Source organism: Theropithecus gelada, chromosome 3 (genome assembly GCF_003255815.1).
Source record: "Theropithecus gelada isolate Dixy chromosome 3, Tgel_1.0, whole genome shotgun sequence".
Taxonomy (NCBI): domain Eukaryota; kingdom Metazoa; phylum Chordata; class Mammalia; order Primates; family Cercopithecidae; genus Theropithecus; species Theropithecus gelada.
The window spans coordinates 82,253,940-82,279,951 of NC_037670.1; the positions used below are offsets into that span (position 1 = coordinate 82,253,940).

Consider the following 26,012-nt stretch of genomic DNA (forward strand, 5'->3'; position numbering starts at 1 on the left):
TTTGTAAGACCATCTGTAGCTTGATGACATCGATCCTGGAGGAAACAAATTTGACAAGGAAGTTAAAAACACAGGGCCTGAAGGTGAGTAATAGCAAGAGGGCTGTCACAGGATCTAGAAATGGGAGAAGCCATGTCGCCCAACTCCAGAGGTTGGTATAAGAGTTTGAAAGACGTTGTCTGATTTCAGAAGCCTTTTCCTGTAAATGCCGGTGGCATCTCATACTATCCCTGACTGGTTAGTGTAAAAACAACACTCTTTCCCTAAGAACGTGCAGAGTCCTCCTTTCTCAGCAATGAGGAGGTCTAGACCTTGGCAGTTTTGGAGAATCACTGCTGCCAAAGAGTCTATTTGGGATTGTAGAGTAAGGACAGATTCTGTTATTTCTTGTAAACTGAGAAATCCTTTGAGTGTGTGTGGTAGTAGGATAATGAAAGAGATAAACTGGCTATTCCAGTTCCTGTATCAGTAGCCATTCCTAACCCTGTATGTAGAGGTATTAGTTGTATGACTCTGCGCTGACAGACTTGAGCTTTGAGAGGCACTGATAGGGTCTGATTTCCTGGGGCAATGCTAATGTTGGGAATTAGGAAGACTCCTAGAATTGGGGTATTACCGGGACTGCTGCATTTTCTTACTAAGACTTGAGCTTTTAAATGTCTAACAATTTCCTGTAATCCTTTATGAGCTTCAGGCCTTAAGGGATATTGCCTTTGATAAGGAAAAGTTGTGGGGTCTTTTAGCCTGATTTGGACTAGGTGGGCATTTTGCGCCCTTCTGAACTGTCCTTCCAATGCTCAGACTTCAGGATTGAGTCCCTCCTCAAACAGAGGACAACAAATAGGTAACTTGTTCCCCATATTCTTGTAGATAGTAGCTCCAGCTTTGGCTAATATGTCCTTCCCTAATAAGGGTGTGGGACTTGCAGGCATAACAAGAAAGGCGTGTGAAAAGAGCAAAGTCTCCCAATTACAACTGAAGAGGTGGGAGAAATACCTGGTTACAGGCTGTCCTAGGATTCCTCAGATGGTAACAGACCTTGAGGACAGCTGTCCGGGACAGGAGATTAACACTGAGAAAGCCATGCCAGTGTCCAGGAGGGAGTCAATTTCCTGGCCTTCAATGGTTAAACATGCCTGGGGCTCAGTGAGGGTGATGACATGAGCTGGCGCTTGCCCCGGGCACCCTCAGTCCTGTTGTTGGATCATCTTGTTGGGGGCTTCTCGCCCAGAGAACCTTTGATCTCTGGGGCAGTGTGCCTTCCAGTGATTGCCTTGACATAGTGGACATGGGCAAAGGCGTGGCTTTTTTCTCATTGGACAATCTTTTTTAAGGTGTTCTTGCAAACCACACTAGTAACAAGCCCTACTGGGTGATTGGCCTGCTCCATTTTCTGTCCTCTCTGAACCACCAAGGTTTGTTTGTCTGAGGGCCATGACTAAGGCTGTGGCCTTTCTCTGATCTCACTTTTCCTTTTTGGCCTGTTCCTCTTGGTCCCTATTATAGAACACTGGGGTTACAAGGTTTAATAATGCCTCCAGATTTTGTTCAGGGCCCAGGGCTCACTTTTGGAGCTTTCTCCTGATATCTACAGCTGATTGGGTAATACACTTTTTTTTTTTTTTTTTTTTTTGAGACGGAGCCTCGCTCTGTCGCCCAGGCTGGAGTACAGTGGCCTGATCTCAGCTCACTGCAAGCTCCGCCTCCCGGGTTTACGCCATTCTCCTGCCTCAGTCTCTCGAGTAGCTGGGACTACAGGCGCCCGCCACCTCGCCCAGCTAGTTTTTTTGTATTTTTTAGTAGAGACAGGGTTTCACAGTGTTAAGCTAGGATGGTCTCAATCTCCTGACCTCGTGATCCGCCCATCTCAGCCTCCCAAAGTGCTGGGATTACAGGCTTGAGCCACCGCGCCTGGCCACACTTATCTTTTAGTATCAATTGACCCTCAAGTGAGTCGGGTAACAGGGGAGTATATTTTCTTAAGGTATCCCATAGCTGCTCGAGGAAGACAGAAGGATGTTCTTCCTTTCCCTGAGTTATGGTGGACATCATTGAATAATTCATGGGCTTTATCCTAATTATTCTTAGTCCTTCTAGTACACAGGTCAACAGATGTTTGCGACTCCAGTCCCCATGATCTGATTTGAGATCCCAGTGGGCATCCACACTGGGGACAGCTTGCTGACCGATAGGGAATTTGTCCCTTTCTTCAGCTGTCATTCTATCATTTACTTGACTAAGATATCAGGTATCTCCAAACTCTCAGGCTGCAGCTAAAGCCACATTCTTTTCATTAAAGGCCAGGGTTTGATCTAAAAATAGCATGACATCTCTCCACGTTAGATTGAAGGTTTGCCCTAGACCTTGTAGGACATCTATGTACCTATTAGGATCATCTGAAAACTTCCACGGGTCTGCCTTGATCTACTTTAAATCAGAGGGGAGAAGGGGACATGTACCCAGTTTGGGCCAAATTCCCCTCCCCCTACAGCTTGAAGGGGACATAACTGATAGCCCGGGGGTTTTTGTGGTCCTTTGGAGATTTCTTTGCTTGTTTCCTTCTGGGCGGGAGAGATTAGAGGAGGTTTATCATTAATAGGAAGGGGAGCCATAGGGAGGCTAGGATATGGGGATAAGCTGAAAGGCCCTCCCATGGGATGTAAATTGCAAGCTTTGCATAGTTGTAGATTCTCCTTCAAGGAAAAGAAAGCTTGGACATAAGGCATTTCACTCCATTTGCCTTCCTTTTTACAGAAAAGGTCAAGCTGCAAGATAGTATTGTAATTTATACTTCCTTCAGGTGGCCATTTTTCCCCATCAGAGAGAGAATATTGGGCCAGGCTGTAGTACAGAAAAAAATGAGCCACTTCTTTTTCAGGGTTTGCGGGCCAAATTGGTCCCAATGGTTTAGGATGCATTTTAAGGGTGAGCCTGTTGATACCTGAGCGTTTCCCATGTGAAAGAAGAAACCACCCGTGGTTTTGGTTTGTTTATTGCCCCGCTCCTTGCCCAAGAGCCTGCAATGGTCCCTGGACCTGCTGATCGGAATAGTTGTGCTCACCAACGCAGCAGCAGAAACACTAGTTTTCCTCCTAGACCACAAGGAGGACCGAGGAAGGTCGGATTTAGTGGCCCTTACAGATGCATTCTCGAAAACCCACACCCTTGCCTGTCTTCCTAGACCACAAAGAGGACCGAGAAAAATCAGATTTAGTGGCCCTTACTGACACATTCTCGAAAACCTGTTAGAGTCCTAAGTTTTCTCCTGTTAGTATTGGGACCTACCACTGTCCTATAAAGATGTTATGCCCCAAAAATGAAGTGGAGGGCGATGCCCTGAGAGAGGGAAGGGATCTCCAGGGTTGGAAGAGTGACGCCTTTTGTCCTCACTTCTCATCATATGAATAGGAACAATATCATTTCTGAGGTTCCCCATATCCTAGCTTTAGGAATCTCTTTTGTTAGGCCTGCTAGTCTGAGGAGGGATCCTAAAATTCCAGATAGTCCTCCCCCAGTGGGGCTTTGGGCAAAAATTATATCTTTCTGATTGGTGAGCCCAGGTGCCTAAGGAAGGGAACAGAGTCCTGAGGTTTATACTAGAAATGATTCTTATAAGAGAAACTAGGAAAGCATCAGAGACAGGGAGCAGGACTAGCCTCGGAGAAGAGAGGCAGGAGGAAGTTTGTCTGACAGGCGTTAGGACCCAGGAGGCAAGGGTCAGGATAGATAGGATAGATGGGTGAGTCTCGCTTGAGCGATGTGACGTTGAGAGTTCCACTCATGGCTACAGAGTCAGCCAACTTTTTGTCGGGACCCTGGAGCTGAATGGCTTTCCTCTCTGCCAACCCTCAGCTCAGCCCAGAAGTACAGGAAAAGCAGAAGCTGGTTCCAGGCAAACCAATGCTCCCAACTCTGAAGAGTCAGGGGTTGTTAGAGAGCCCTTTCCCAGAAAGCCTGACACCCGTGTCTTTAGTCTGGCAGCTGCGCTAGTCGCTTTTAACTGGCTGATAGGTGCCTGGTATTTAGCCCCCAAATTCTAAGGAAAAATAGGACAGAATAGCAAGTGAAAAGGGTCCAGTGGTACTCACTGATTGGTTATAGTCCCTTTGTGGTTGCCAAGATGTTTCCAGAATTTATTCCTTTTGGTGGGTTCTTGGTCTTGCCAACTTCAAGAATGAAGCCGTGGACCTCACAGTGAGTGTTACAGCTCTTAAAGGTGGTGTGTCTGGAGTTGTTCGTTCCTCCCGGTGGGTTCGTGATCTCGCTGACTTCAGGAATGAAGCTGCAGACCCTAGCGGTGATTGTTACAGCTCATAAAGGTAGTACGGACTCAAAGAGTGAGAAGCAGCAAGATTTATTATGAAGAGTGAAAGAACAAAACTTCCACAGCATGGAAGGGGACCCAAGTGGGTTACCATTGCTGGCTGGGGTGGTCAGCTTTTATTCCCATATTTGTCCCCACCCACATCCTGCTGATTGGTCCATTTTACAGAGCACTGATTGGTCCATTTTACAGAGTGCTGATTGGTGGGTTTACAGTCCTTTAGCTAAACACAGAGCACTGATTGGTGCGTTTACAATCCTTTAGCTAGACACATAATACTGATTGGTTTGTTTTTACAGAGTGCTGATTGGTGCATTTACAATCCTTTAGCTAGACACAGAGCACTGATTGGTGCATTTGCAATCCTCTAGCTAGACAGAAAAGTTCTCCAAGTCCCCACTCAACCCAGGAAGTCCAGCTGGCTTCACCTCTCACTAGTAGGGGGAGATTAAAAACGAAAGCCAAATCAAACATAAAATTACAGAAATCTATTATAGGATTGTATAAGAAGACTGATTTCATTTATATAGGTAGTTCTAAATTTAGTCTGTCTTTTAACTGGATCTCTGAGCTCTGGGCAGAGCCCACACTGAATCCTGGGTCTCCAAAAAGAGAATTATTATGAGGCTAAGACCATGTGATGGTTTTATAACTGCACTCTCCTTTTTTTTTTTTTTTAACATAAACCTTTCTCTAAGTATCTGAAATACTCTCTTCCTTACTTTAAACAACCAAGAGTAACCTCTGTTGTTACTCTTTGACTAAAATAATTATTTTAGTAGAAAGAAAGAAAGAAAGAAAGAAAAAGAAAGAAAGAAAGAAAGAAAGAAAGAAAGAAAGAAAGAAAGAAAGAAAGAAAGAAAAACCAGTGACACAATACAAAAGCAAGCAGTGTAAAATCTGAGACGAACTTTTCCGTTTTACAGTCTTTGGGTTCCATAAGGAAAAATAGAGGTTGCTCCCCAGAAAGGAGTCTGGTGCCTTCTCTGTTTTCTTTAAGGAATCCCAGGCTGTTAGAAACTATTTTAGATTCCTCATTCAGCAGAGGGTGGCAAGAGAAAGAAGAGGCAGCAGAAGTAAAATGAAGAAAACAGAATTTGGTTAACGGAGAAAAAAATTTTGCTCAAAAAGTTGTAGGAGAGAAAAACAGGGCCTTAAATACACACACACACACACACACACACACCCCTTGATGTTAGCTTTTAAGCTTTTAGCCATTAAGCTCCTTAAAAAAAAAAAATCCCTTCAAATCTCATTACTGTATTTTAGCTAGGACAAATTGCTGATATTTCAAATGTAATGCAAATACCAAACCAGAAAGGGCTTGATTTAGGAACCAAACTTAGGCGGTCATGATGAAAATAAGGACAGAACCTTAGTTTCCAAACTGCAGCGCTGGGGGACAACCATTGCTCTTTCAGTTTGGCTTGATTAGCAAAAGATGGCCTTGTTATGTAAATAAAGCCCCTAAGGTAATAAAAATCAAAAAAATTTTTTTTTCCTTTTGCTGGCTGTTTTATTCTTTTTTCTTTTTTCTTTTTTAGTTGCAGGAATTTAGCCAATTCAGAGGTCTTGTTCTCCATAATTTGGAACTTTCCTTCGGATTTGATCAAGTTGGATAGAGTTGGTCAAACCCAATGGGAAAAGATGAAAACAACAAGAAACAGAAACAAACAACAACAACAACAAAAACAGTTAAGTGAAACAAACACACAATCACACAATTTATATGGTCACTGAGTGCTCTAAAGGTAAGGAGAAATTAAGACCAGCCGGCTGTTAATCTTAACTCGAGCCAAGACAAAAACCCCAATTCAGCTACTTACCTAGTAATGGGTCTCAGGCTGAAGTCTGCTCTCTACCATCCTAGAAGCAGGAAAAAACTGAAACTCATCTTCCCTGTTGGAAACGAGCTCAAACTCCGGAAAGGAGTTACCTGCTTTCCATCATCATGGAAGCAGGAAAACTTGCCTTCCTTGTTGGAAGCAAGTAAAACTCCAAAAAAGGAGTTACACAGAAAAATAAACTTCCGATCTCAACAAATTTGGGGAGATCAGGGATTCTCTGGGGGTGGGATGGCTCCCAGGCCTCAGTCAATTGTCCTATTGGTTTCAGCCACAAAAACAGCTCAAGCTGCTACCACGCACTGATAGAGTTGTCAAAGGTCAGGGGCATCTCCACTCAGAATCCCTCTGTGGTTACCAGTTGTGAACACAAAATATCTGAGATGGGTCTCAGTCATTTTAGAAAGTTTATTTTGCCAAGGTTAAGGACACATCCATGACATAGCCTCAGGAGGTTCTGATGACATGTGCGCAAGGTGGTTGAGGCACAGCTTGGTTTTACACATTTTAGGGAGACATGAGACATCAATCAATATATGTTAAGACGTACATCAGGTGATCCAGAAAGGTGGGATGGCTGGAAGCAGGGAGGGGGTTTCTAGGTGATAGGTAGCTAAGAGAAAAACAGCTGCAATCTTTCGAGTTTCTAATTAGCCTTTCACTGCATACACAATTCACAGGACTAGTCTCTTAAGCCTTAGCCTGGCTCAGTGAAACATAGGGCAAAGGAAGCAATCAGATATGCATTTGTCTCACGTGAGCAGATGGATGACTGAGTTCTCTGTCCTTTGTTCACAAGGAATCTTCTTGTGGGCAAATTGTGAGGGAGGTATGTAGATTTGTTTGTTTGTTTGTTTGTTTAAATCTTTGTAGCTATCTTGTTTAGGAATATAATGAGAGGCAGGTTTGCCTGCAGTTCCCAGATTGACTTTTCACTTTGGCTTAGTGACTTTGACTTTGGGAGTCCCAAGATTTATTTTCCTTTAACATTTACAAGGAGTGGTGAAGAAATAAGTAAATTAGAGAGCTAGAAGGATGGGAGTTTGCAGTTAGAGAGAGTGGGATGTTGAAGGTAATACTGATTGCATATTCCTTATCCAAAATGCTTGGGACCAGAAATGTTTCAGATTTCAGATGTTTTCAGATGTTGGAATATTTGCATTATATAGGTTCAATATCCCTAATCTGAAAACCTGAAATCCAAAATGCTCCAATGATTGTTTCCTTTGAGCATCACATTGGTGCTCAAAAGGTTTTGGATTTTAAAGCATTTCAAATTTCAGAGTTTCAGATTAGGGATAATAAACCTATATCTCAGAAATGGTGCATTTCTGAATAATGACAAATTGTCATGATTTGCCATGAGAATTGTCATTAATGTGGGTGGAGATGGGGATGATTGTAGGTCAAGAGATTGAAGCAATAGGGCAGGTTTGGGTGTTAGTATGGCCCTTCATGGGAACGTGTTGATGTCATCCAGGGTCATGGGAGGCTTCCAAGTGGGGAGGAAGCTGACAGCCTATGGTCACGGTCTTCGCTGATGAAGGCAGACAGCAGGAGGTTGGCAGATGGTGGGCACTGACTAGACTGGAAGAGCCAAGAACTTCAGTGTAGCAAAGTTTTACCCAAGACACAGAGGTTGTGGTCTAGAGCAGCCCAGGGATGAAGGAGCACCCATTGGAGAGGACTGTGGGGAAAATAGAGTCCTGGGAGATGAACCAAGCATCAGCTGAGGCCGGAACAGTTAAAATGTATACATCAAATCCTCTCCAAGGACACTGTACCCTTGGCTGAAAACTCCCTCCTTAGTTTATTTCCCATCCCAAATTCTGCCCATCCACATTGTGGCATCCTAGGTCTCTCTAGCAGCTGAACAGGCAGGCCTCCGTAACAACTGTTGCAGCACTGACTGAGTGGTTAAGTTAAATATTGAAAGTTGAAGGAGCCAGTGACCTTATACAAAGGCTGGAATAGAACAAAAGCTTCTATTCCAAGTTTTTTGCCTAAGCCTTTCTTGTGCCTTGAACCATGACAAGAAGAGGAAGGAATTCTCAACAGGACCCATTTAGGATTAAATACGTTGTTATTGGCTGGGCACAGTGGCTCACACCTGTAATCTCAGCACTTTGGGAGGCCGAGGCAGGCGGATCACCTGAGGTCAGGAGTTTGAGACCAGCCTTTCCAACATGGTGAAACTCCGTCTCTACTAAAAATACAAAAATGAGCCAGGCGTGGTGGCGGGATCCTGTAGCCCCAACTACTCAGGAGGCTGGGGCAGGAGAATCGCTTGAACCCGGGAGGCAGAGCTTGCAGTGAGCTGGGATCACGCCATTGCACTTCAGCCTGGGCAACAGAGCGAGACTCCATCTCAAAAAAAAAAAAGTTTTTACTGGGGGTCTGAAGACACAAATTTTATTGGAGGTCTAAATGAACTCCTCAAATCTCTGTGATTTAGCAGGAGATATGATAAGGGTAATCACCCCAGCACTTGGACCCATCTAGATTCAATACATTTACTGAGGCTCCAGAAGAAGGTCTTCACACCTTAGTTATAGATTAGAAGAAGTTGATCACTTATGTCTTTAAAGTAATGCACACTTACATGCAGACATATAGCTTAGAAGGTATATAAACCCTGGAAAACTGTAATTTTGAGTTGGTCTGGTGATATTTTTCAGGTCTTCTTCCTGTAACTGGTTACAAAAATACACTTTCTTCCTTCCCACTTCATCTGCCTCTTGTTATTGGCCTGCAAGAATCAGCAGCCTGACCCTCGGCTTCGTCCGGGGACAACATGGTCTGATGGAGCTCATCCCATGTTCCATGGGGAGATTAAATGACAAACTAAGATTCCCCAATAATAAAATGCCAACAATAAGATGCCCTACAGTGTAATAGAAACAATGTACCATTATGAAATTCCCAGTAGGAAATGAAAGTTGAAAGACTAAATTCACTTGCCATTTCAAGATAAAAAGAAAATTTCAGGTCCAAACTTTTTTCCTGCCTCAATTTCATATTCTGATCAGGCTCAGCCAGAGGATGTCTCAGTATTTAGACAGAGTGGAGGTTCCTTCGGCACCATCCTGGAGAGGTGTAACATTCTCAGAGTGGAGAAGGTGAACTCTGCCCTCATACGCTATCTACTTAGAGAGTCCGGGATTAATAGGGCACCAAAGATGATCACAGTTCTGTCTCCACATCCACCAAATTTAGAAACCAAAGCTGATAACTAAGCCATTTATCAGAGACTCAGTGGACCCAAGTGAGGAAGAGTCACTGGAGACGAACTTTGTGTGTGTGTGTGTGTGTGTGTGTTTGTTTTGAGACGGAGTCTCTCTCTGTAGCCCAGGCTGGAGTGCAGTGGCCGGATCTCAGCTCACTGCAAGCTCCGCCTCCCGTGTTCACGCCATTCTCCTGCCTCAGCCTCCCGAGTAGCTGAGACTACAGGCGCCGGCCACTGCGCCCCGCTAATTTTTTGTATTTTTAGTAGAGACGGGGTTTCACCGTGTTAGCCAGGATGGTCTCCGTCTCCTGACCTTGTGATACACCTAAAGTGCCTGAGCTACCGCGCCCGGCCATTCCCCTCCCTTTTCTGATAGACTCACTGAATTATTGACGAGCAAAAAGTAAACTTCCCTTGTGTGTGAGCTATTAATACATTTTGAGTCTATTTGTTAGCGCAATGCGCTTGCCCTAACTACTATACTATCCCTGGGCCTCCTATGATGAGATTGGTAAGAGCCACAAACCTGTATCTGGGACACAGGAGAAGGTGGGAGAGGGGAAAATAATCTGATTGGCAAAGGTTCTGTTTATAGGTGACTTTTTAGGACTGTGGAGTTAGGCAAAGCTGGGATCACTCACACAGCCTGATAGGGGATTTTCCTACGTGAGTGGGCTGACCTGGTGGTCCTGGTTACACTGCCCACCTGCTTTCTGGTGTCTCTACTAGGAGTAAGGTGCAACCCTCCTCCTGTGCCTTCTCTTTCTCCTCCAGGACCCCACACCTCCAGACCCTGCTGTGGGAAGGAAGGCCACCCATTTCTAGTCCCAGCTCCTCCTCTAACTAACTATCTGTGTGATCTTAAACAAGGCCTTTCCCCTCTCTGGCCTCAGTAGCCGCCTCTGAACAGTGGGACTGGGACTGCTGACCTTCTGGCCCTTTTCTGCTCTGTGAGTTTGTGAACTTGTGACTTAGGGAGACAAGAGTCCTCGGAAACGGAAGGAGAGCATGTTTCACTCTGTCCAGCAGAGGGCAGAAGCTACCCACAAATCAACAGCACGGCAAAGCCAGGGCTGTGCGGGAGCTAGGCACAAGTTCTGCCTCCGGAAGCCTTTAGTGACAGCCTCTGAGCCAGAGGGCTCCAAGCAGAAGAGGTCCCACCCCTGGAGGGGGACCTCAGAGAGGTCCTCCAGGCCCCTCTCAGCTCTTACTTACGGCATCCCAGATGCTGTATTTCTCTTCAGCAAAGAGAAGGTGGGTCAGCCACTAAATGGTGCTCGGACCTTGCAGTTTGGTGGGAAGGAGGAAGCTTATTCAAGCCAGGAAAATGAGACAGGCAAAAACCGACGCATAAGCCAAAAGCCTCTCCAAAGCGAGGTGTTACTCCAGGCTGACAAGTCTCCAGCAGGGTGGACTTCAGACTCCCCGTTAGGAACTGAATTGTGTCCCCCAAAAGGAGAAAGTCACCCCAGAGTAGGACCTAATTCAGGAAAGGTCATTGCAGATGCATTTAATTAAATGAAGATGAGCTCTTGCTGGAGTAGGGTGGCCTCTGAACCCAGTAGGACAAGCTACTTGTAAGAAGAGGGAAATCTGGACACACACACAGCAGAGACTGCCGTGTGAAGATGGAGGCAGAGATTGGAGAGATGCTGCCACACGCCACAAACGCCTGGGGCTCCCAGAAACTACACGGAGGCTCCCCCAGCGGCTTCAGCAGGAGCATGGCTCGGCCAACACTTTGATCTTGGCCTTCCAGCCTCCAGACCGTGAGTCAGTGAGTTTCTGTGGTTTAGGCCCCCCAGTTGTGGTTCTTTCTTAGGGCAGCCCCAAGAAACCAATATACTACCCCGTCCACTTTCCACGGCAGAGGTTGGGCATCACTGAATCCCACCTCCGCAGCAGGTTTTGCTTGGACTGCACAGTATTTATTGGTGCTGCTGTTGGTTTTAATTTCGAATGTGTGTGCCTGTAGCTGAGCCACTCCTCCTGATGACTCACCTGGGTCCTGCAGCATCTGAGATGTGGTTCCTGCTCCATACTTACTGGGGGAGCAGAGGAACTCTTCAGCCTCCTCTCAAACTTCTCTCAGGTTGTGCTGCTCACTCCCTCCCCAGGCTTCCGGTCCACATGGGCAGCTCTGACCCAGAGAAGATTCTTTGTCTTAAACAGACATCTGCCTCCCTGTAACTTCGGTTCACTAGTACTTGCTCTGCACTCTGGGGCCATACACAACCCCTCTGCTCCCTCTGCCCTTAGCCATTGGCTCCTAGGAGACACTTGCTTGTCCGGCCATCGCTTTAAACTGTCTAGTTCCAGCTCCCTCAGAACTTCTTCAGTGACACAGTTTCCTGATGGTCATATTGCCTGGATAAGCTCCAGTCTGTTCAACTCCCTCTGTGGTTCAGGAACCAGGACTAAACAGGAGTCACCGGATGCACATTCTAACCAGCATCAAGAGGGCTGAAGCATCGCCTCCTGCATTCCAAACTCAGTATCTCAATTTTAATCCTCACTTCTCAAGGGAGGGGCTTGGTGGGAGGTGATTGGATCATGGGGGCGGTTTGCCCCATGCTGTTCTCATGATAGTGAGTGAGTTCTCACGAGATCTGATGGTTTTATAAGGAACTCTTCCCCCTTTGTGCGCCCTCTCTCTTTCCTGCTTCCTTGTGAAGAAGGTTCTTGCTTCTCCTTCTGCTTCTGCCAAAGTATGACCTTATGATTGTAAGTTTCCCGAGGCCTCCCCAGTCATGTGGAACTGTGAGTCAATGAAACCTCTTTCTTTTATAAATGACCCAGTCTCAGGTATTTCTTTATAGCAGTGTGAAAATGGACTAACACGGATATTTGGCAGGCATCCAGTAGTCTTCGATAAACACAACCACCATCTAGTGGCCAGAACAGCTTTATCAGGCCCCACTGTCTCTGCAATGAAGAGCAGTTCCTTTCCTCATCCCTTATAGGCCAAACACCCAGCATCCTGGGACAGTGGCCCCATGTGCCCAGCTTTGAGGATGAGCTCATGCCTGGCTGCTCTGGGTGAAGAGAGGGAAGAGCTGAATCAACATCCATATATATAAACCTCCTTTTGTGCATTTAGAATCATGTCCTTAAATTCCAGTCAGTGGCATTACTGAAGCAAATTGTATCAAAAATGCAAAAAAGACCCATTTTTCCAAATTGTTTTCTAATAAGAAAGTAATATTGTTTGCCTTTTGATACTGTTCTTTAGAAAATGATGCATAAGAGTTTTACATTTCATATAGTATGTTCTATTTATTTTATATTTTGTAATTTCTGTAATTTTTAAGCACTGTTCTTCCCATACTAGAGGCTCTGCTCTATTTAGTTCTGTTTGTCCTAGTTTTCCTAAAATTCCCTTTTCCACTGGTGTGTGGTGCAAGATGAGGCACATTTTCCATGGATGGTGCACAGAGGGAGGAGCCTTTTGATCACAACCAGGTCACCCCACTTCTAAGCCACCGCGTCTCCAGCCCCACAAGACTGAGGAGAGAGAGCACAGAGTGGTGGAGAGTGAGCCATGCTGGGACCGTTGTTTCCGTAACCTCGTTTTCTGTGTCCAGCTGACACACCTTCAAAGCGGCGTCAGGTCCTAAACTGTAGCTTGCTACGTGCCTGTTTGCCAGCAACCAAGGTGAAAGTGCTTTTAGACAGTGTTTCCGTGCAGGAGTCTCTTCCCAGCTTTTCTCTGGAAATGCATGTTTCTCTGAACTCTGAGTCCTAAGAAAAATCATTTGAGACATCAAGAAAATGGGGGAAGTGCTAAAATTGTGTGGGAATTCAAGCTTAACAATAAACATCAAGACATTTTTGGTAAAAATGAATCCACTGACATCAGGGAGGAGCAAGAGAACAGCACGCTGATAGTGGGTCAGAGGCTAAGGCCGACATTTCTGGGAACCACTCCCGGAAGGGCACAGATGAGACGCTTAGAGCCTCTCATCAGCCAGCCTGGCCTGTAGCTGCTGAGTGTTATGAGTGTGTTCCTGGCATGACTGCTTCTAACAGTGAGTTTTCTGGCAAATCAAATAAATACTAATAAGTCTGTGTGCACATTATACTTTATATAAATCCTAGGAGTGATGTTCCAGAAATAACAAGTTTTGAAGGCAAAATAAGTCCTTAAATTGGCAACTTTGACACATAATTCCATGTAGTAATCTTGCTAGAAGATCCCAGTGTTGTTATTCTAATACAATCTGATAATGTTCACTGGCATTTTCCACTGTTGGCATCTTTACTATAGCCTACAGTTGTTTGTTTGAGACGGAGTCTTGCTGTGTTGCCCGGGCTGGAGTGCAGTGGCGTGATCTTGGTTCACTGCAACCTCCCCCTCCCAGGTTCAAGCAGGTTCTCCTAGAAGCTGGGATTCTAGGCGCGTGCTACCACGCCCAGCTAATTTTTGTATTTTTGGTAGAGACATGGTTTCATCATGTTGGCCAGGCTGGTCTTGAACTCCTGACCTCAGGTGATACACCTGCCTTGGTCTCCCACAGTACTGGGATTACAGGTGTGAGCCACGATTCCCAGCCACCTACAGTCCTTTGTAAAGCAGACAGAATAGTTTCATCTTGTAAATAAATGAACATATATGAGGCAACCTGTACCTAATTTAGGATTTCAGAAATTCCCCGGACTGCTTATACATTTTAATTTCTCATTCCTAATTCCCAAAGATTAAAATCTGTCAGGAATTTGGAAACACTGAATCACAGGCCAAAATACAACCATGTCTCCATTCATTCATTCGTTCAACAATTATTTATTGAGCACTTGCTATTTTTCAGGCACTGTGCCACATTTTGAGAATAGAGTAGTGAGTAAGACAAAGTCATCACCTTTAGGGAGTTTATATTTTACAGGAAAGAAAGACAAATAAAAGTGTTTAGGCTGGGCATGGTGGCTCACACCTGTAACCCCAGCACTTTGGGAGATCAAGGCAGGTGGATTGCCTGAGCTCAGGAGTTCAAGACCAGCCTAGACAACAACCCCATCTCTACCAAAAATATAAAAAATTAACTGGGTGTGGTGGCACATGCCTGTGGTCTCAGTTACTTGGGAGGCTGAGATGGGAGGATCTCTTGAGCCTGGGAGGCAGAGGTTGCAGTGAGCCAAGGTCGTGCCACTGGACTTCAACCTGAGTGACAGACCCCATTTCGAAAACAACCCTGGGCCGGGCGCGGTGGCTCACGCTTGTAATCCCAGCACTTTGGGAGGCCGAGGCACAGATCACGAGGTCAGGAGATCAAGACCATCCTGGCTAACATGGTGAAACCCCGTCTCTACTAAAAATACAAAAAAATTAGCCTGGCATGGTGGCGGGCACCTATAGTCCCAGCTACTCGGGAGGCTGAGGCTGGAGAATTGCTTGAACCCGGGAGGCAGAAGTTGCAGAGAGCCAAGATCGCACCACTGCACTCCAGCCTGGGCAACAGAGTGAGACTCCATCTCAAAAAAAAAAAAAAAGAAAAAAAAAACCAAAACTGTTTAATACAAAGTACTGTCAAGTGGTGATGAGCACTATGGAAACGTGAAGCAATGTCTGAGTGCAGCGAGTGAAGCAGTGCTGTTTTGTGTGATTGTCATGAAGACCCCTCAGAAGAGCAGAGAGCTGAATGCAGTGAGAACAGAACCTTACTGAGGCCTGGGCAAGGCTCTTCCAGACAGTGAAATGCCCTAAGACAGGACTGTGTTTGGCATGTCCTGGAAACAGGAGAGAAGCCAGGGCCTCTGGAATGTGGTGAAGGAGAGGGAAAAGTAGGAAATGAGGCTGGAGAGAGAGGCAGGGGCCAGAATACATAGGGCTGTGTAAGTCACATTGAGTTCTTTGGATTTTCCTGTAAGTGTGGATGGGAAGCAGTTGGAGGGTTTTGAGCAGGGGTGGTGTGATCTGACCTGCATTTTAGAATCATCCCACTGGCGGAGGTGTGGAGGAAAAAAGCAGGGGCAGATGTAGAGGCGAGGGCAGCCAGTTAGGAGGCTACAGGAGTAGCCCAGACCAGACAGGAGGGTGGCTCGGCCCTCAGAGATCTTGGTGGAGCAGATTAAAGAGTGATCAAGTTAGAGCTAACAGACTTGTTTTTTTTTTTTTTCCCAGACCGGGTCTCGCTTGTTGCCCAGGCTGTAGTGCAGTGGTGCAGTCACGGCTCACTGCAGCCTTGGCCGCCTGGATCAAGGTATCCTCCCACCTCTCAGCCTCCCAAGCACCTGGGACTACAGGTGCACGCCACCATGCCCAGCTAAGTTTTGTATTTATAGAGACATGGGTCTCACCGTGTTACCCAGGCTGGTCTTGAACTCCTGGGCTCAAGACATCTGCCTGCCCTGGCCTTCCAAAGCGTTGGAATTACAGGCGTGAACCACTGTGCCAGGCCAGAGCCAACAGGACTTACTGAGAAACTATGAGAGAGAGAGGGGTCAAGGATGACTCCCCCTGTTCAACCAAGCAACGAGGTGAATGGTGCTGCTGCTTCCTCAGATGAGGAAGACTGTAGAGGAAACAAAGCAGGAATGACAAATCAGGAATTTAGCTTTGAATACACTAGGTTTGAGAAGTCTAGTCTATACCCAAACAGACCACACTGTGGCATCTGTGTAGCAGGATCTGCAGAATCCAACAGGATGGGTGCCAGTGCCAAGCTGAGTAGACAGTTGGGTCTGTGAGTCTAAAGCTCAGGGAAGACCTCAGGGTCTGGGATACAAATCTGGAGATCATCAGCCTGTCTGTGAAAGCCAGGGGAATGATGAAACATACTATGAGAAAAAGAGAAGAGAGGAAAGAGAAGAGGTCCATGGAAGGAGACCTGGGAGAATCCAACCTTCGATTAGATCAGGAAGAGGAGAATCCAGCAAAAAATGCTGAGAAGTCTCTGGAAAGGAAGTCTTCCTTCCTTCCCCTGCACCGGGAGAGGTGCTATCCCAGAAATCAGTAAAGAAAAGTGTTTGATGGGGAGAGCGGGATCACCTTTGTCAACTGCTGCTGCGAGACTTGGGAAAATGAGGACTGGAAAGAGAGCAATAGAAACTTGAAAAGCCATTGGTTATCTTGACAAGAGTTTCTGTAGGGGTGGTGAGAATTGGAGCCTGATTGGATGGGTTCAAGAGAGAATGGGGAGTTCTAGCCAAGAAGGCTGAGAGGATGAGTCAAATTAAAAACGTTTTCTTTTTATGAGTCCTCTCATATTTACTGATATATTGGGTCTCCATTCTGCCACGTTACTTTATATTAATCATGTATTATATCTGCTGTGTTTCTTTCTCTATGCAATGTATTTTTTTACTTTAAAAATTGTATTTATAAAGGTTTGTAATTTTATTCCTGTGGTTATTTTATATGTACACTTTTTTTAATGCTCTTTTTTAGAATTTTTTTTTAAGACAGGGTCTTGCTCTTTGCCCAGGCTGGAGTATAATGGTGCAATCCCAGCTCACCAAAGCCTTGGCCTCCTGGGCTCAAGAAATCCTCCCACCTCAGCCTCCCGAGTAGCTGGGACTACAGGCATGTGTCACCATACTTAGCTATTTTTTTGTACTTTTTGTAGAAACGGGGTCTCCCTGTGTTGCCCAGGCTGGTCTCAGTCAGGCGATCCAGGGCACAAGCGATCCTCTCACCTCAGCCTTCCTTGGCTCTTACTCTTATTTTCTTGTTTAAGCTTTTACTATCTGGTTTGTAAATACTGTAGTATTCTTCATCTCCCATACATTGCCCACACAACAATCTAGGAACATATTCTGTTTTTTCCTTTCTCTTTCCCTTGTTGTCCCATTTGGAGTTGCACTATTTCCTTATCATCTCTTATCAGGTGAAGCTCGTTCTCTAGTGTACAGATCAGAAAACTTTTTTATTTTTTGCAAGGGGCCAGATAGTAAATATGTTGTTTTGCAGGCATGCAATCTCTGCCACAGCTCTACCATTGTAGAGTATAAGCAGCCATAGACAAAATGTAAACAAATGGGTATGGCTGTCTTCCAATAAAACTTTATTTGCAAAAACAGGTGGTGGGCCAGATTTGGCCTATAGGCTAAAGCCCTATCTTAGAGTAGCAGCAGTAAGGAGACAGAAAAACTGTGCAGGAGGCGAGAGAAAACTGGCAGGAGAGCTAGGGGCATATTGACAAAAGAGGAGACTTTTAAATCTTTCAGGGGTAGAAAAAATGAAATTCTTTGATGTTACTCAATAGTTTACCTGCTCGGAAGGAGGAAAGGTGTCTCTTCCATCTCAGGGTTGGCTCGGCATCTATCGTGCTGGATTCTGCAGATCCTGCTGGCCAGATGCCACAGTGTGGTCAGCTGAAAGTGATTTGCTCATCCTGAAAACAGCAGGTACAGAAAGCGCTCTTTCAGCGCCATGGCAACCAGATCCTGTTTTTCTAAAAAAGGATCAGATCAGCGAGTGCCTCCCTCCAGGCACTGATCCATTAATGTGCACTGAGCTCATTTCAGAGCCAGGCCTTGGGCTGAGTGCTTAGAATACAAAGATGCATAAGGCAAAGTCCCTGTTTTTAAGGAGCTCTCAGACTGGAGGAGGAGGCAGACATGCACAGTAAACAGTGTAATCACACGCCATCAAAGGAAGGGACACACAAAGGGCTGGGGAGCGTCTCCTCCTCTTTGGGAGTGAAAAACTAACCTGGAGATCTAAGGTTGAGCTGAATTTTGGAGAATCCGTCAGAATTGGTCAAGAGGACAAACGGGGATGGGTCAAGGAAAATGGAGAAGCTTGAGGGCTGTGGCAGCTCCGCAGAATGGCAAGTATGGCCAGAGGATGGTGTCTCCGGGGTGCCGGAGATGGCGGTGGAGAGGCACCGAGGCCAGGCCATGCTGCCTCTGCTGCCTCTGCTGTCACCAAGGTCAACGACAACCTGGTGCCCAAGCCAGTGGCATTTTGCAGCCTACTTTTACTCATTCCTTCTTTTGGAAAATGCTCCCTTTACAGCCTGATTTTCATGGTATCATGACCTGCTATCTCCTGATGTGTCCTCTGCACATCCAGCTGCTCTTTCTCACTCTCTTATTTGCGCTCTCACTTCCTTAAATTTTAACCTTCTTCTCATGCTGCACTTTCTCCAGGTATATGAGAAACGTCTCCATTTTTCACTTTCATCTCTATTGCTGTTTGTCTGTTGTCCTCAATTTCTCCTACCACAAGATGAGACCCTATATGTATCTGGGGATGTGGCCTCAAGAACACCAGTGTGGCAATCCCAGTGAAAAGCTTTTTCCCAGTACTCATCTTTCCATCCTGGGGAAGGCATGGGATTGCTGCTGGTTGGTTTTGTGCCTATCCTGGGACCCATCACTATTATCAGAGTGATGGGCCAATCCTATATATGGTGAGGGAAATGAGGTTCCATGATTGGCCCCGTCAGTCACAGGGATGGAAAGGCAGTTTCCTAAGACAGATGTATCAGGCAGGAGACAGGAGCTATACAATGTCAACAGGGAAAGTGTAATATAAATAATCATGAACTAATAATAGCGGGTTAGCCTCTAAGGGATAAAAAGAAGTCTAAAGGTTACTGAAACAGGTGAATGGATAAACAAAATGAAATGTGATTCTGCCATAAAATGGAATGAAATTCTGATAAATGCTCCACATGGATAAACCTTGAAGACATTATGTACGAAATGAAATAAGCCAGACTCAAAAGGGCAAATATTATATGGTGCCATTTATACAATGTACCACGAATAGTCGATTCATAGAGACAGAAAGTAGAATAGAGGTTTTCAGGAGCTGGAGGAAGGGGAGAATGGGAAGTTATTGTTTAATGGGTGATAAGGTTTGGCTCTGGGTCCCCACCCAAATCTCATCTCAAATTGTAATCCCATGTCAAGGGAGGGACCTGATGGGAGATGATTGGATCATAGAGGTGATTCTCATGATAGTGAGTGAGTTCTCATGAGATTTGATGGTTTAAAAGTGTGTGGCTCTCTTCTCTCTTTTTCTCCCTCTCCTGCCACTTTGTGAAGAGAAGATCTGCCTTGCTTCCCCTTTGCCTTCCATCATGAACGTGTTTCCCGAGGTCTCCTCCGGCACGCAGAACTGTGAATCAATCAAACCTCTTTTCTTCATCAGTTACCCAGTCTCAGGTAGTATCTTCGTAGCAGTGTGAGAACAGACTATTACAATGGGTATAGAGTTTCACCTTGGAATGATAGAAAAGTTTTGGAAATAGATAGTGGCAATGGCTGCAAAACATTGTGACTGTATCTAACGTCCATGAATTGTACACTTAAAAATGGTTAAAATGATAAATGTTATGTATGTTTTACCACAGTAAAAAAAATACAAGCCAGCCTGGCCAACATGGCAAAACCCTGTCTCTACTAAAAATACAAAAATGAGCCGGGTGTGGTGGCACACGCCTGTGATCCCAGCTACTCTGGAGGCTGAGGCAGGAGAATCACTTGAACCCGAGAGGTAGAGGGTGCAGTGACCTGAGATCACGCCACTGCATTCCAGCCTGGGCGATAGAGTGAGAGTCCGTCTCAAAAACAATAAATAAACAAAAACCAGGAATCGTGGATATAGGTGGCAGGCATTAGCTCTAGGGCTGAAGCAGAGAACCCAAGGAAGGAACCAACTTGGAAAAGGGTCTCCCCAGGGATGAGACTCAGACACCGTTGGAGATGGTGTGGCTAGAGTCCGCAGATGGCAAAGAAGTTTGTTTTAGTGCTTCAGGCCAGGCTGGCATGCAAGAAACCCGTACACCAGTGGGGGCAGCAGAGTGGGGGCTGACAACACTCACTGAGAAGCTGCTGTCTGAGGCGCAGGCACTCACTAGGACTTCACCCGTGGTATGTTACTGAAACTCAGGGGAGCCAGCTGCTGGAGCATTTATGAGACACACTGGGCCACCATCTGGGGCTTCAGCAGTGTTTGGTGAAAACCTGCCTGTGGGGTTGCTGCTAAATTTGCTGGAGAGCTGACTGAGGTGCTAGCAGAACTCCTCAGGAAACTCACCAGGGGTGAGCATCTCTGGGTGCCCCACGCAGCAGTCAAGAGCGGGAGCAAGAGGAAAGGAAGGGAGCCTCTTCTTCCTGCAGTGTCCCTCCAGAGCCCTCCATTGACAGCACTTAGTATCGTGCTAGCAGGCAAAGACATGTTTACAGGATTCAGCTCCAGTATCACAAAGGAGGATAACGAAGAGTGGATTTGGAATTCAGAGGCACTAAAGTGATAACTGTCACCACCCACCTCTTTGGCTACCGAGTTTCCACATGCACCCTCCTACACATATCTGAACTTCTATACAACAATGAACAAAATATAGCTATCCTTCTTACCAGTAAAGATATTCCTACCCTTTCTCCCAAATGAGAAGATACTCAGTGCCAACAACAATTGTATCTATCTCTGGCTATATTCATTACTTGAATTTGATCACAGTCCCTCTAAATATTCTGTTACCAAAAGACCAAATTGTAAAATTAACCTCCAACAACTTATATATAAACTAATGAAGAAGGAGAGAGAGAGAAAATGGATGGCATTTTCCCATCACCCATCTATCAGCAGTAAAGAACTCTGGAGAAGCGCTCTTGAGGAAATATCTTTGGGAAGAATCCCTGATTGGCCCTACTTGGGTCATGTGTGTTGGAGTCTATGAAAGTCTGAAATTTTGCCCATCTTACAAGCTAGTAAGCCTGTTACAGTTTCATGGATGCTGGCAGATGACATGAGACTGGATCAGAGACAAAGGACTACACTACTCATGGCAGAACAAGTTGCAAGAGGTTTGTGTTAGTTAGCATTGGTTTTCCATGTCCCCAAGTTCCACTGGGGTGATGTGGAGGGGCCCAGGTGGTTACTGTACACGCAGTGTGTTTGTACTGCAGCTAAGGAACACCGAGCTTGGGAACATACAATTTAACAGTGAGTGATGAGCAAGCCTGCCTCTTTGTCTGGGGCAGGGGGATATTGCTTTGTCAAGACTGTCTACTGCAAACACAACCCAGAGAAATGTCTCAAGCAAGGAACAGTCAGGACCTTGCATTCTTGTCATCCCCAGCAAGAGCATGCAGAGACAATCAGAGCCCGTGGCAAATTGCCTGTCACAAAAATCCACCACAAGTCCTGACAGATCCTTGGCCAAATTCACATTTTCCAATGAATATGCTACCTCATCAGCTGCTCTGATTAGTCTGACCAACAGAGGGACCAAATCCATTTAATTTGATTCCTATCACATTTAAAATTAAGGCTGCTATTGACAGGACTTCAAGTCATGCAGTGAGGCAAGTCTGCCATATTGATCTCACCCATGTCCCCAGGGTCTCGGGCTCAGCCGACTATTTAGAAGTTCTGGCGGCAAGGGAGACCAGTCATTCTTATTTCAGCTAGCTAGGATAAAATCTCATATCAGTCTAGGATTCATTATGACCCACTCATGGGAGTTTAGATGCACTGATATCAATGCCAGTGACTACAGGAGGCAATGCAGGCAGCAAAGACCCTCATCCCTGATGGAAGGACATTTATGGCCCATTCTCACTTACAAAGAGACGATCCGAAGGGGAGTAGGTCACTCTAGTTTAGGATTTGTTGTTAAATTTGATTTGAATCATCATTGCATTGGTTTGGTTAGGTAAATATACACACACACATATTATATATATTTTATATGCACATACAAGATAATAGATAGATAGATATCATATTGGTTCTGGGTTTTTTTTTTTGTTGTTTTTTTTTTGGAGAACCCTGACTAGCCCTAGTTGCCTTTCTTTTCTTTTTCCAGTTTTCTTCTGAGCTCATGTTCCCCCTCCTGATACCTTACCATCCTTTCCCTGAGCTCACTTTATCCTTTTCCTTCTTAGAGGCAACCATTTCATTAAGTTTTTAAGTGCCTGGCAATTGCTTGGTTACGACTGGTGTCTGCTCCGTGACAGCCTCTTCTTGGTGAGTATTCCACATCTGCCACTGGTTTTTCCTATCCGTTTCCTACATTTGCAGAGATCCTGTATGTCTTCCTTTTTGATGACTCATCTTTGAACAAGTGGAGTTTTTCCTGGACCAGCTCTTTGCTGGTATCATGTGGGAGGAGTTGGGGCTGTGTTCCAAGTCAGCTGGAATTTTCCTTATAACCCAGGATTTTAGATGTGAGCTTGATCAGCCTTTACTTCTCTGCTTAAGCAGGTCTGGGCATGTTTGGCAACCTGGCCTGCATGACGGAGCTTTGCATAATTTGGTGTTCATCTGTTTATTCAGTTTTTGCCTGAATGATGAAGGAGGAAGTTTACGTCTTGCTCCCTGGGGACAGGCAGAGGCAGTGTGTGCACTTCCATCTGACAAGGACCATATCTGAACAGTCTGGAGAGAGGAGCTGTGGTGACAGCAGAAAGATCTCGGCTTCAGGGGTCAGGTGTCCAGGTGAGACGCCACAGCGCGGCAGAGAGAACAGAGGCTTCTCTGCATGCCTGCCAGGGAATTGGCACCATGTCAACTGAAATCTTAGGTTACAGGAACAGAAACCAGCCCCGACTGACGTGTGCAAGCCTGGAGTTTTCCTTTCTCCTTGCACTTCCCACATGTTCCCCACATAACCAGAAACCACAGAGCCACTCCCTGCCACTCAACGACTCCCTCCTGAGCTAGAAACTTGTAAGACCCAGCTAGGAGTCTGAATGGTTGGACATCTAAAGCAAAGAATAATCTAGTTTGTAACATGGGATCAAAGGAAGAACTGAATATCCAGATTCTGTGTAAAAGAGGCCACTTTGGAGATTTCTATGCTTCTCAGGGGCTGTCCCTCGGTATAACTCAGCTGTAATTTGGATTCCTATACAGATCCAACTTCCCTGGAAAGAGAAAGTCTCATGTTTGTTAATAGCATGAGGAAAGAATTAAAATATATCAGCTGCTGTGGGCTAATGTCATTTATTTTGACTCTTCTTTTGTAGAAGAAATGCTGATGCAGTGTCTTGCTTGTCTCTGCCCTCCTTAGAGAACGCCTGAACAGTTCCATTGACTCAAAGTGAAGATCAAAAGAACCAAATGACAGCAACAGCTAAGTGTAATCATCAGTAACCCTGTGTTCTATCCACGGGTAAAGAACAATCATCCTCTTCATTATGGGTTTCAATTTAAAATATAATACATTTTTAGAAATGTCTATTTCCTTTTATAATCTCTTTATATAATCTAGGGTATTCGGACTCTTAGATCTTCATTTAACTACTGAAAAGATTTGATCTCAAATCAATGATCTAACCACCCCTGCCCGCCTCCCTCCCCATACACCCCCCAGCATGACTTCTGGGAACTCAGGTAAAATGCTTTCTGGAAACCTGCCTGTATTAGTCTGTTGTCACACTGCTAATAAACACATACCCGAAACTGAGTAATTTATAAAGGAAAGAGTTTTCCTTTATAGTTCCACATGGTTTGGGAGGTCTCACAATCATGGTGGAAGGCGAATGAGAAGCAAAGTCACATCTTACATGGCAGCAGGGAAGAGAGAGTTTGTGTAGGGGAACACCCCTTTAAAAAACCATCAGATCTTGTGACACTCATTCACTATCACGAGATCAGCACGGGAAAGACCCATCCCCATGATTCAATTACCTCCCACGACATGTGGGATTTATAGGAGCTACAATTCACAATAAGATTTGGGTAGGGACACAGACAAACCATATCACCGCCTAAAACCAACTCAATAGTTGGAGGAATTTGGGGAGAATCTGGAGAGGATTTAATTAATTTGGCAAAAGGATTAGCAATTGGATCTAAGTGAGAAAAGAGAATTCCTGGAGGAAGAAAAGATGTTTAGTTACACTGAGAAATTAAAACCTGAAGCAATTGCCTTTGAGATTTTTTTCAGGAAATGAGTATTGACTGCCTACTGTGTGTCAAATTATGTGTTTCATGTTAAAGACTCCAAAGTAGATAAGACATAGGCCCAGCCTTGGGGAGCTCATTGAGCCATAGAGAAAGTTTGAATGTTTCAGAGGAATCATCAAGAACAGGGGATCAGCAATCTATTATATTTCAATTGCCTCTTTTCATGATTGTAAAAGCAATGCATGCCTGCTGAAGAGAATTTGGAAAAACAAGAAATTAAAAATCGTCTCTGATCCTGCCACCAGAAATAACCACTGTTAGCAATCGTATCACTTCTGTAGGTCTATATGGTTATCATAATCAGCTCTAGCATTGATTACATGCATCTCATGTACCAGAGATTATGCTAGACTCTCATTTAATCTGCACATCAGCCGTATGAGGTAGGGACCATCATTTTCCTCATTTTACAGATGAGGAAACAGAGGCTTAGAGGGGTTACTCTGCCCAAAGTTTCATAGCTAGTGAGTGGCAGAGATTGGACTCACTCAGGCTCTGTCTTATTCCCAAGCTCTCAACCAACCCAGTGGTGAGAAGAGCCAGCAGCAAAGCCTGTCATCTTTGTAATTTTTTTTTTAACCTCAAATCGGGGAGAAAAGCCTTTGTCATTAGAGGGGCAAGGCAGTTCTGAAGACAGCCCAATGGCTATGTCTCCGATTTGATTTTCAGGGGCCTGTCTGATACCTACGGAGAGGCAAGGGCTTAACAAGCTGTACCCTCAAAACAAAACAAAGCAAAACACAACTTTAGTCTCTTTAGGGACTCTCTGATAGTAATGCAGAGGGAGAAAGGCTTTCTTTGTCTCACTGGGAGGAGGGTTCCCTACGGAAATTGAAGGCAGTGCCTGTTGACATAGCGCTGCCACCTGGTGGAAATCATGGTGTAGGACATCATGTCCAGCACCACCAGCGCTGAGACACTCCCTGGGAAGAGAAATGTTTGGAGAGAAATTTGCAAGAAGTTGGAAGTCTTGCAGTAGCCGGTAGGAACAAGAATTATCACTGCTACTGTGAGCCCCTAAAGTCCCCACATCCTCTTAAGGCTTGGAGAAACTCACATTATGTATATTTTCCTGTACTATTGAAAAATGTTTTCCTTTATGCTTTGTTGTAATGAAATTACCTATGATGGTCACATACCGTAAATATTTAGTATGTATATGAATACTAAATGTCCATTTTAGGAGTTAGTTTACCTGCGTCTAAAATCAGGAATATGTCACAGAGTAACTGAGCAAAAAGTGCTGTAAGGTTTGTACATTTTGCCCTTTGCCTGGGATGAGAGGACCTCAATCATCTTGGTATTAATGACAGGAAAAGTGCCCTCCTATCCATGGGTATTGGCTACTCGACTCAATTCTCCTTATTTCCTTTTCTAGCATAACTCCAAGGATTGTGATTGTTGTTTTACATCTGCGTTAATGAGATAAATAGGTTTAAAATAAAAAGATGTGTACCAGGCAGATGGAAAGGTGAATCATGAAGTTTTTGCCATCTGGATCTTCTGTCAAAGACAGATGAAAAATTCTGCCCAGGATGTATGCTGAAGAACACAGATACTTAATCTGGAGTTCAAGTATCGGCTTCAAGGAGTCTATACACCCCCTGAAATTTTGGGCCGGATGGAATGTGTCTGGAAGTGTGTTCATTTTTCTGGGAGGAAGGTCCAGAGTTTTCATCAGCTTCTGAAAATAGTACATGCCCAAAGAGAAGGTTCAAAATCATTGCCTGGGGCCTTTCAGAGGGTCCT

General features: G+C 45.1%; 1 long non-coding RNA gene across 1 annotated transcript; it reads left to right on the forward strand.

Annotated features, from left to right (window-relative positions):
• The first annotated feature begins 11,997 nt into the window (after positions 1 to 11,997).
• Positions 11,998 to 24,597, forward strand: LOC112621113. Its single transcript, XR_003118664.1, has 2 exons — positions 11,998 to 13,422; positions 23,321 to 24,597. It is a non-coding gene; the product is annotated as an uncharacterized LOC112621113 (long non-coding RNA).
• The last annotated feature ends 1,415 nt before the right edge of the window (positions 24,598 to 26,012 follow it).